The 11,310-nt window shown below is 39.9% G+C and overlaps 1 long non-coding RNA gene across 1 annotated transcript in view; it reads right to left on the bottom strand.

Moving 5' to 3' along the window:
* LOC149133401 (uncharacterized) overlaps window positions 1-5,843 on the bottom strand; it is a 15,283-nt gene extending 9,440 nt beyond the window's left edge. Inside the window, exon 1 of the long non-coding RNA XR_016243723.1 lies at window positions 5,624-5,843. This is a non-coding gene — a long non-coding RNA (uncharacterized LOC149133401). The remainder of the gene's footprint in view (window positions 1-5,623) is intronic.
* Between the last annotated feature and the right edge of the window lie 5,467 nt (window positions 5,844-11,310).

Here is an 11,310-nt window from a genome sequence, read left to right as displayed (position 1 = left end):
TGTATATAAGGTGTGTGAAGCACCAAACTTTCTTTTTATTGTGTTTTCAAGGTAGGAATTGGCCCTTTAGGGGCAGTTTCAACCTTTTTAAAATTATATATTTTCTTCTCGACATTGAAAAATGTCGAGAAACATAGTCATAGAACGCTGGACAGAAACTTTAATGAACGAACATTTTCCTAGACTTGAGACGCTAGGAGAACAAAAAAATAAATCATGCACGCGCACACACACCAAAACAATAACAGACATCGAGAAAAAGAATGAAGCAACAGATTCTAAAGTCAAAGCTGTCAACGTCATCGATACTGTTAAAAGCCCTGTCACCACCAACAACACCAACAACAAAAACAAAACTGTAACCAAGGTTACAAAACCATGCGTAAAAACCGTCACAAATATCTCTGATGTAAGCACCTTTGCTGCTGACGCCATCATCACCACCACCACCAACAACAACAACGATAACAACAACAACAAAAGTAGCAGCAGCAGCAGCAACAGTTCAACTCAACCTTTACTCTCTTCACAAACAGCAAGCGAAAGAGAGGAAGGAAAAATGAACAGAAGCCACAACACCACAACCACCACCACCACCACCAACAACAACAACAAAAACTTTGCAGACATGCTAAAACAAAAAAAAGAAACTTTACATTTTACAAACAAAGAACTTATAGAGACCAGGTCCCTTTTTTCTACGTCCGGACAAAATTTAATTTTACATACCCCAAAAGAAGTGAGAGAAGACGTGGAAAAAAGAACCATCATTTACAAAATAATAAGAAAAAGTAAAAAATTAACAAATCCAATTACAAAAACAGAAATTGAGAAATGTGCCAAAAAAATCATGAAAATTAAAGAATATATAAACTGGGGTTTGCAATTTAATACAGTACAATTTCGTTTCAATAATGAAGAAGAGGCGAAATTGTATAGTATGGAAGCCTTACAAAATGATGAACTAATCATGGTCCCATACTACATGGGACAGAGAGTGAGTAGAATAAAAATAAATAATGTCCCTCCGGAAATTGAGTCCAAGTGGATTACTTCGGCGATATGTTTTCATTTGAAAACAATAAATGTGTTAGAAACCACTGTTGTTCATAATAACAGCTGGACCGGAAAAAGCATTGAAATTTTGATCCAGATGGATCAAGATTCACTGGAAAAGTTGCCGAATGTGATTCACTTGGAAAATGGACAAAGCCTCTATGTGGTGGCGGAGGGTAAAAAACCGCTTTGCTACCTCTGCGGAAGCCAAGAACACCTAATTTCAAAGTGCGTTTTGGCACAAAAAAAGAAACAAGAACAGTTACAACCAAAACAAAAAATAAATAAAAAACAACCTTTGCTACCAACACCACCAAACCCACAAGTGATCATCAACAAAGTAAACCAAACGACATCACCATCAACACCAAGAAAAGAAAAAACACCACCACAATCAACTCCAACACCAAAACCAATTAGGGAAACAACACCACCACCAACATCAAAAGATAGACCAACACCAATACCAAGAACAACAACGAAGAAAACAAACATCAACGAAGAAAAAACAAATGCAAAACCTAAATCCCCAACAACACACACACCACACAATACAGGCATAGAACCTGATGCCTTGCCCTTACCCCCCTCTGATCTGTCGGACTTTTCGTCAAACGATGACAGTCCAGTGGAATGGCAGATAGCCACAGGGGGTAAGAGAAAAAGATTAAAAAAGACAAAACCAAGCACAAGCAAAGCAGGGAGGTACACAAACCCTGAAAGCCCCTTACAAAACCAAACTAACACCAACACCAACACCACAAAAACGCATACAATGCTCTCGGCCATAAACACAAAAGACACAAAATTAATGGAGTATATTGCATATCACACAAACATATGTGAAGATGACATGAAAACAAACAATCATCCAAGAACAACACCACCAGAACATATAAAAATATTACATTTGACACCAACACAGCACCACACACTCAAATCCCTCTATCCAAATGCGGTAGGGGGTTTCCAAAAATACCTCTCTAAAAAATTATACAAAGACTTACTCATAGACACTTCTAAGGAGGAACAGTGTAAAACTGTCGAAATGAGTAAGTAACCTTCTCTCTCGACTCTTTACACTTTTCGACTAAATTATGCTTAAAATAGGTTGTGTAAATGTACGTGGCTTGGCGTCAGCTTGGAAGCAAGGATATCTTCTAAATGACATCAGGTCACAGAACATAGAAATAATAGCTATCAGTGAAACCAGACTCAGTAACCCGCGGACCCTCAAGTCCATGTTTGGCGGACAATTCGACATTTATTTTTCTCCCTGTCTGCCAAACATGGGTGGTGGTGGTACCGCGGTGTTTTTTCGAAAGAGTCTGAACCTAAAAGTAAGGCCAATATTCCTAGACCCGGAGGGTAGGCTGGTTGTCGTGGACGTCGATGGTACAAACGGATGTGCTTTCCGTCTGATGGCAGTGTATGCACCGTCCTTAACGGGTCGGGCGGATTTCTTTAGACGTCTAGAGTTTTTCCTGGGAACGTCAAGACCTTTACTATTAGTAGGGGACTGGAACGCTACCTTGGACACGCATCTAGACTATGTGGGAATGGATAGGAGTAGAAGGGGATGTAAGTGCCTTAAAGACCTGCTCAGACGTTTCCATTTGTCTGACAGGTTCCGACTCGACTATCCGAACGTGCCAACGTGGACTTGGACAAACCGCGTCGGATCGTCGAGATCGTATCTAGATAGAGTTCTATGTAGGACAGCGGATAGAGTTAGTGTAGGATGTCCACAATTTAAAATAGTCAGCTACACGGATCACAAATTTGTGACGTGTACGCTCGACTTAGATAAAACACATAGGCAGGGTCCCGGTTACTGGAAACTGAACGCTTCGCTCTTAGCGCGGCAAGTTTACAGGAACCGGATTAACGAATTAATTAAGAGGGCGTTAACAGGAGCCATCGTTAACAACCGATGGTGGTTTGCCCTGAAAATAGCAATTAAATCGGAATCTATTAGGTTTAGTAAAGAACTAGCGATAGATCGAAATAGAATAGAGGGAGACTTAGTCAAGAAACTAGAAGAGGCACTTACAACTGGCAGCGCAACCAACGTTTTGGCAGCGAGGATGGCCCTCGACCAACACCTCAACGCCAAACACGAAGGTTGCGTCGTCAGAGCTAAAATGCGTGCCTTAAGGAACGAAGGGATCGAAGCTGCGCGAGAAGCCCGGGTGGCGGAGGCGCAACGCGGTGACAGAGCCACTATTCGGTCTCTAATTGATGAACAAGGATGCAGTTTACTCGAACCCGAAAGGATGTGTGGGGCCTTTCAACAGCACTTTGCTCGACTGTTTGGTGCGAGCGGTGGGTCGGAACGCAGGATGGACTTCAGTGCCTACCTGACTGGCCTGCCGCGGCTCACGGCGGGAGAAGCAGAGTGTTGTGAGGGTCCCATCACAGCTGCTGAAATAAGGGATGCTATGGCGGGCTGCGCGAGGGATAAGTCGCCTGGATTGGATGGTCTACCCTACGAGCTGTATTGCCAAATGCCAGACTTGTTTGGAGACCTCTTGGCATCAGTCTACTGCAACTGGCAACAAAACGGGAGAATTCCCAGTTTCGTGAGCCGAGGTGCAGTGACATTGCTGAAGAAAGACCCAAACAAGGGGAATTTTATAGATAATTTCAGGCCCATCACTCTGCTCAACGCAGATTTGAAAATTTTGGCCAAAGTAATAGCCGAGAGGTTGGCGCTTGTCATCGATAAACTGGTCGACAAGGCGCAAACATGCGCAGTGCCGGGCAGAAGCATCCATGACAACCTCCACCTCATGCGCTACATCATGGACAGGGTAGTTAAGGATCCTGGCATGGGTGGGGCGTTGATCAATTTAGATCAATCTAAAGCCTTCGATAGGGTGGACCATCGATACCTGGCGGCCGTCCTCAGGGCGGCTGGCTTTGGTCCCGTTTTCCGCGGTTGGATCGCTGCCTTGTATAGCGGCATCCGATCGGTAATTCGGGTGAACGGTCACCTGTCAAAACCTTTCGACATCAAGCGTTCGGTCCGTCAGGGATGTCCCCTGTCGGCGCTTCTGTATGTATTGACGCTCGAACCACTACTGCGGAAGCTGGCGACACTGAGGGGTATCCCACGGGAGCTGGGTTGCGGGACGAGCGTGTCTGCATATGCGGACGATGTCACCGTCATAGTGTCGAGCGAAAAGCACGTCGAGATGCTAAGCGAGACACTTAAAGAATACGAAACGGTGACAGGAGCAAAACTTAACCCGGAAAAGTCGGTGGGTTTGCTACTCGGCACCTGGAGAAGCAAGCCTATACCGTCCAACAGTGACTCCGTAGTGGGACGCTGGACGGACGGACCGGTTAAACTGCTCGGGGTCTGGTTCAATCCGGACCTCCAGATGGATAAGAACTGGGACGAAATCACCAGTAGAGTAATCAAACTCAGCCAAACATGGGCCGAGAGAAAGTTATCTCTAAAAGGTCGGGCGGAGGTGGCTAATGCGTATATCGCATCAGTCATTGATTACCGCCTGACCGTCGTACCTTGTCCCAATGCCACCATCACGAAACTAGAACGCATACTCTTCCGCTTTCTGTGGAAGGGTGGCGTTCCGATGGTGAGGCGATCCATTTGCTGTCAACAACCGTTACATGGAGGACTGGGGATGCCGTGGTTAATGATGCGCAGACATGCGCTGAGACTGCGGCATCTCTGGAACTTCATTGAAGACGGTGAACAGGTGTGGGCGCCGTTTGTGAGGCTCGCCTTCCCGCAGCTCGTCTCACTCACCGAACTGCAAACATGGATCAAAAAGAGACCGAAACTGGGCGATTGGCACCGCGAGTGTCGCCAAGCTCTACAACAGCTCTGCCGTCCGGGATCAAACTTGTGCAACTTACAAACGACCAATGCGTTCTATAGAGGACTAGTGGAGGGGAGGTCCGACGACACTCTCGGGGCAAACCTGGGTGTCGACGAGAAATTCCTAACTCGCCTTTTCAAGACAACGTTCGGGCCGGGGCCTATGGATAATTTCCAGAGATCCCTGGCTTGGCAATGCTATCGGGACGCACTACCAGTTCGAGAGAAGGTCTACAGACACGGTTCGAAAACCACCGGACCGACCTGCCCGAGATGCGGTCAGAGCGACGAAACCGTTCTGCACGCACTCGTGCAGTGTCCAGATATTTCAGAGCTGTGGACCTTCGTCGAACGGCTGCTGTCGCGTGTGGGACGAGCCCGCTTATCGGCCGAGTCTATCGTGAATATTGTTCCGCCACCTTCCTTTAAACGGGAAGGAAAAACGGTTTACGTAACACTGATAGCTATGGCGAAAGAATGTGTGTGGTGGACGCGTTTGAAAGGTTTACAAACAAACACTTTCCTCTCTGGTCAGTCCCTCGTCAACTTTTTCAAGTACCACTTGAAAAGGAGGATGAGGATAGAGAGGAAAGCGTTGTCGAATGAAAGCTTCAATAAAAAATGGGTAAATGTGGCAAAATTGGTGAGTATGAAAGACGACACCATTTTAAGCATTAATTTGTAACAAAAAGAGAAAACGAGAGAAAAGGTACTTACTTTTATGTACATTTTGAACTGCCTGAGGTGACCTTGGTGCTTTTTTGTAGGTTTTTCACTCCAAGGATACACCTAAACTGTAAACAATATTTATTCCCGTTTTTGGGAAGATTTATAATTTTTGTACACCACACACCCCAACGATTACAATCCCTATTGATTTGACTTTTCTTTGTGTGTCCCACCCAGCCCACCTCGAAAATGAAAAACTCTACGCTTGTATTTCGTCCAATTTCTGTGTTCAGCCCTGTGTGGCTATAATAAAAACATATCTATCTATCTATCTGTCTGTCTTTCTGTCTGTTTTTCTGTCTATCTATCTATCTATCTATCTATCTATCTGTCTGTCTTTCTGTCTGTTTTTCTATCTATCTATCTATCTATCTATCTATCTATCTATCTGTCTGTCTTTCTGTCTGTTTTTCTGTCTATCTATCTATCTATCTATCTATCTATCTGTCTGTCTTTCTGTCTGTTTTTCTATCTATCTATCTATCTATCTATCTATCTATCTATCTGTCTGTCTTTCTGTCTGTTTTTCTGTCTATCTATCTATCTATCTATCTATCTATCTGTCTGTCTTTCTGTCTGTTTTTCTATCTATCTATCTATCTATCTATCTATCTGTCTGTCTTTCTGTCTGTTTTTCTGTCTATCTATCTATCTATCTATCTATCTATCTATCTATCTGTCTGTCTTTCTGTCTGTTTTTCTATCTATCTATCTATCTATCTATCTATCTATCTATCTGTCTGTCTTTCTGTCTGTTTTTCTGTCTATCTATCTATCTATCTATCTATCTATCTGTCTGTCTTTCTGTCTGTTTTTCTATCTATCTATCTATCTATCTATCTATCTATCTATCTATCTGTCTGTCTTTCTGTCTGTTTTTCTGTCTATCTATCTATCTATCTATCTATCTATCTATCTATCTGTCTGTCTTTCTGTCTGTTTTTCTATCTATCTATCTATCTATCTATCTATCTATCTATCTATCTGTCTGTCTTTCTGTCTGTTTTTCTGTCTATCTATCTATCTATCTATCTATCTATCTATCTATCTATCTATCTATCTGTCTGTCTGTCGGACGCGTTTGAAAGGTTTACAAACAAACACTTTCCTCTCTGGTCAGTCCCTCGTCAACTTTTTCAAGTACCACTTGAAAAGGAGGATGAGGATAGAGAGGAAAGCGTTGTCGAATGAAAGCTTCAATAAAAAATGGGTAAATGTGGCAAAATTGGTGAGTATGAAAGACGACACCATTTTAAGCATTAATTTGTAACAAAAAGAGAAAACGAGAGAAAAGGTACTTACTTTTATGTACATTTTGAACTGCCTGAGGTGACCTTGGTGCTTTTTTGTAGGTTTTTCACTCCAAGGATACACCTAAACTGTAAACAATATTTATTCCCGTTTTTGGGAAGATTTATAATTTTTGTACACCACACACCCCAACGATTACAATCCCTATTGATTTGACTTTTCTTTGTGTGTCCCACCCAGCCCACCTCGAAAATGAAAAACTCTACGCTTGTATTTCGTCCAATTTCTGTGTTCAGCCCTGTGTGGCTATAATAAAAACATATCTGTCTGTCTGTCGCTCTGTCTGTCTGTCGCTCTGTCTTTCTGTCGCTCTGTCTGTCTGTCGCTCTGTCTGTCTGAGCGGTGATAGTAGTGGTTCGAAAATGAATCGTTAAAGGATTGCACAGTACAGCACGTGCCAAGCCATTTGCTATTCGTATATTATTGTTTTCTCCAGAATTGATATGCATCTTAATATGGAACGGCTCCTGAGTGTGTGGCTTGACAATCTGAGTGAAGCCAATGTGCCAAAAAATACTACAATCATTCAACGGAATGGTAAAAGTTTATTCGTGTATATTTCAAAATGTATTTCTTTTCAAAATGTATTTCTTTTTATATTTTACTACACTTCATGTCTTCAAAATGTTTCGTTTTACATATATTTTATTTATAAAAGCCGTTGTATTTTTTAAAATTTTTTATTGAAAATATTCTATAGAAACAGGTTTTCATTTATATCATGGAATTCAGTGGGAAAAGCAAATTTTGCGTTACGGAAATTCATATTTATGGTACACACACACACACATATATAAACAAATATATATATATATATATATATATATATATATATACATACATACATACATATATATATATATATATATATATATATATATATATATATATATATATATATATATATTTGTTTATATAAAAGTTTGTATGTGCGCTTATATGTTTGAGCATGTATAAAAACTATCCATCAGTTCTGATGATGATGATGATGATGATGATGATGAGGAGGAGGAGGAGGAGGAGGAGGAGGAGGAGGAGGAGGAGGAGGAAGGGGAGGATTTCTTTTATTTGCCAGAGGGGCATATATAATGGGACTTCATATATAATGGGACTTCATAAGGATAGTCCACACTTTGTCCTTTGGTGAGAGCTGAAATAGCTCGTACAAAACAAAGTAACAATATCGTACATAACAATAATCCTTTCTACTATAGGTACACGACTTGAAATTTTTGGGGGAAGAGACTAATCGATTAAATCGACCCCAGTGTTTCACTGGTACTTAATTTATCAACCCCGAAAGGATAAAAGGAAAAATCGACCTCGGCGGAATTTGAACTCAGAACGTAAAGACAGGCGAAATGCCGCTAAACATTTTGTCCAGCGTGCCAACGATTCAGCCACCTCACCTTATCATTATTTACCTTTAATCTGCATGTTTGTTACAGTTACTTGCCGAGACACACTCAGAGTCCAAGGGCGAGTGAAGGATAAGAGATATTACAGTTTGACTGAAAGCTTGGGGAAGGGAAGTGACAGGGGCAGTAGCGAAATAATATCTTCATGTAATACAACACAGACATTTAAATTGAGAGGATTTTTCTAAGGATGTTGACTTGTCAGCACAATCTTTTAGTTTGCTGTGAGACATGGTTCTCCTGGGATATTATCTAGATGTTTCTGACATCCCTTTCTTATACCTTGGTCACCCACAATAACAGGAGTACTTATTATTATTATTATTATTATTATTATAATAACAACAAAAACAACAACAACGATGATGATGATGATGATGATGATGATGATTTCAAATTTTGGCACAAGGCCAACAATTTCGAGGGAGGTGGGATAAGTCGATTTCATTGACCCCCAGTGCTCAACTGGTACTTAATTTATCGACCCCGAAACGGATGAAAGGCAAAGTCGACCTCGGTGGAATTTGAACTCAGAACATAAAGAGCCGGAAGAAATCCCGTAAGTATTCTGTCCGGCGTGCTAATAGAATCTATAAAAAAAAAAAGAACTAAAAAAAAGTGTGTTGTATAACATTTCTTTTTGTGTATGAGATAAGTTTCTATTCTCTGGACAGTTGTAGAACCGGAACAAAACCACAGATGACCACTATTCAAGATATTACCTGTGAAAAAGAAAATTTAAAAAAGCCTTCATTCTTTACTGCTCGTCATTAAAGGAGAATTAAAGATTTCTTCGTTTCTTTCTCAAAAATCAGGTTCATATATAAAGAAAAAAAAAAGCTAAACAATAATTGTGATATATTTAAAAAAAAAATATTCTTTGGAATCAATAAAGATTTGCATTTGAGACAATCTTAAAAGAAAACCATTTATATGTCTGTAACGAAAGAAAGAAAGAAAGAAGGAAGTAAACTATACGATAGACTTGTATTTAAATTATTCTCTTACTTTCTTATTTCTACGTCCATCAGACGTAACAGTTTTCCATTAAAGTTTCAAAAATGATTGACACATCTATTTGTCTTGTTTTTATTTTCTCCATCCCGCTTTATTCAAATCACCTAGTTTATTTACTCGTTCATTCACGATATATACCGAGTAACAAGAATCCAGGTGTGACCAACACTTCTTACTCCTCGACGCTGAAAAACATGTTTTTGGTGTAATAACTCCTTCTTTCTAAATTCCTTTTTTTTGTTTTTTTCTTTTCTTTTCAGCATCCTCAAAAAAGCAGAGCAATTTTATTCTCTTCTGCTTCACACTCCCAGCCAATGGCAAAATTCTTCGTGAATGTCTATTTTAGTCGAAGCATTTTTCATCTTCCGTTTGGTTTCAGACATTTGACTGCGGCCATGCTGGAGCACCGAGTTAAAAGGTTTTAATCAAACAAATCGACTCCAGTACTTATTATTATTTTTTTTTAAAGTCTGGAAATAATTTTATCGGTCACTTTTGCCGAACCGCTATTTCACGGAGCCGTAAGCAAGCCAACACTTTTTGTCAAACCCACACATACGCACACGCACACACACGTACACACACACACACACACACACACACACACACACACACACACACACACACACACACACACACACACACACACACATATACACACACACACTATATATATATATATATATATATATATATATATATATATATAGATAGATAGATACATATATATATATATTAATAGTTTTGTATTAGAAAACCAAGAATTTATACAAGGCTGTAAAAGAAGTGCTCAAACCAGTTGAGACAAAGGTACAAAGTTAATTGCAGAATAAAACCGTTAGGTCATCGGCTCAAAAAACCACAGCCCACCAATGACCACATATAAGAAGTACAGCATAAACCACAAAACCACAGACTAAAAAAAAAAAAAGAACGTACAAGGATCGATCTGGCGGTGCTGAAGTATGACTGCAGCGCAATGATTGTAACAAGTAAAAGAAGATAAAGACAGAGTGTATAGCTTGGATTTGTAAACTATAGTGTAGGCTTAATATCTTATTAGAATTCCTAGCAGGATAGTATTTAAAATATTACAAATTCAAGGAAAAATCTAGAAAGTTAGCTATTCTAAAGGTTGATGCCAGCCATACATTTTAAAGTTTAATTCACTAGGTAATACAACGAAGTTTTATTTTTTTATATCTGTCAATTTGTTGGCTATTTAAATTCCATAATTGAAAGACCACCATTGTGGTATAAATAATCCTGTAAAAATGGAATATAGTATGAAGCATTTAATTCGAAACTTCAAGAGCGTTCTTCCCCTGTTATTGTTTTACGAAATCCGCCGTTCCGTGAATTAGGCACGTCGATATGTTGTTGTTGTTGTTGTTGTTGTTGTTGTTGTTGTTGTTGTTGTTGTTGCAAAATTTATCGGACGCTTCTTTATTATTCAACCAAGTGATTTGTTTTGTTTGTGAAAAGTATTCAACTTATGTTATCGAAATATGATCGATGAAATTTAGTACAGTACTACTTTTGTACCCGCTGCTAATATAGATAGAGAAAGGATAACCTCTGAACATGTTTCGGTATTATTGTGATCTCTTCAGTGAAAGGTAACCTTCAATTGCACTCGCTGAAATAATGAATGTATCAATATCTTTGAAATCAACGACAATGTACTATGTTGGCGTAGGAAAAGAAAATTGGTTTAAAAGATCAATAATTCAGAGATACCACAACCGCTTGAAAAACAATAGTTAAGAATAGCATTCTGCATATCTAAGTGTGGATGTACTATCGAAAATCGCAAAACGGCAGTATTCGTCTGGTGAAAGCTTGTATAACCGTTTAAAGCTAAACAGCTCATTTGTGTGCCAGTAGCAGACGAAGGGCGCCCAGCAGCGGCGGTGAAATTGCTAAACC

This window comes from Octopus bimaculoides, chromosome 11, assembly GCF_046866305.1.
Source record: "Octopus bimaculoides isolate indiv1 chromosome 11, ASM4686630v1, whole genome shotgun sequence".
In the NCBI taxonomy this organism is placed as follows: Eukaryota; Metazoa; Mollusca; class Cephalopoda; order Octopoda; family Octopodidae; genus Octopus; species Octopus bimaculoides.
Note: the sequence above shows the minus strand (reverse complement) of the source record. Positions and strands in the feature narration are given on the sequence as shown.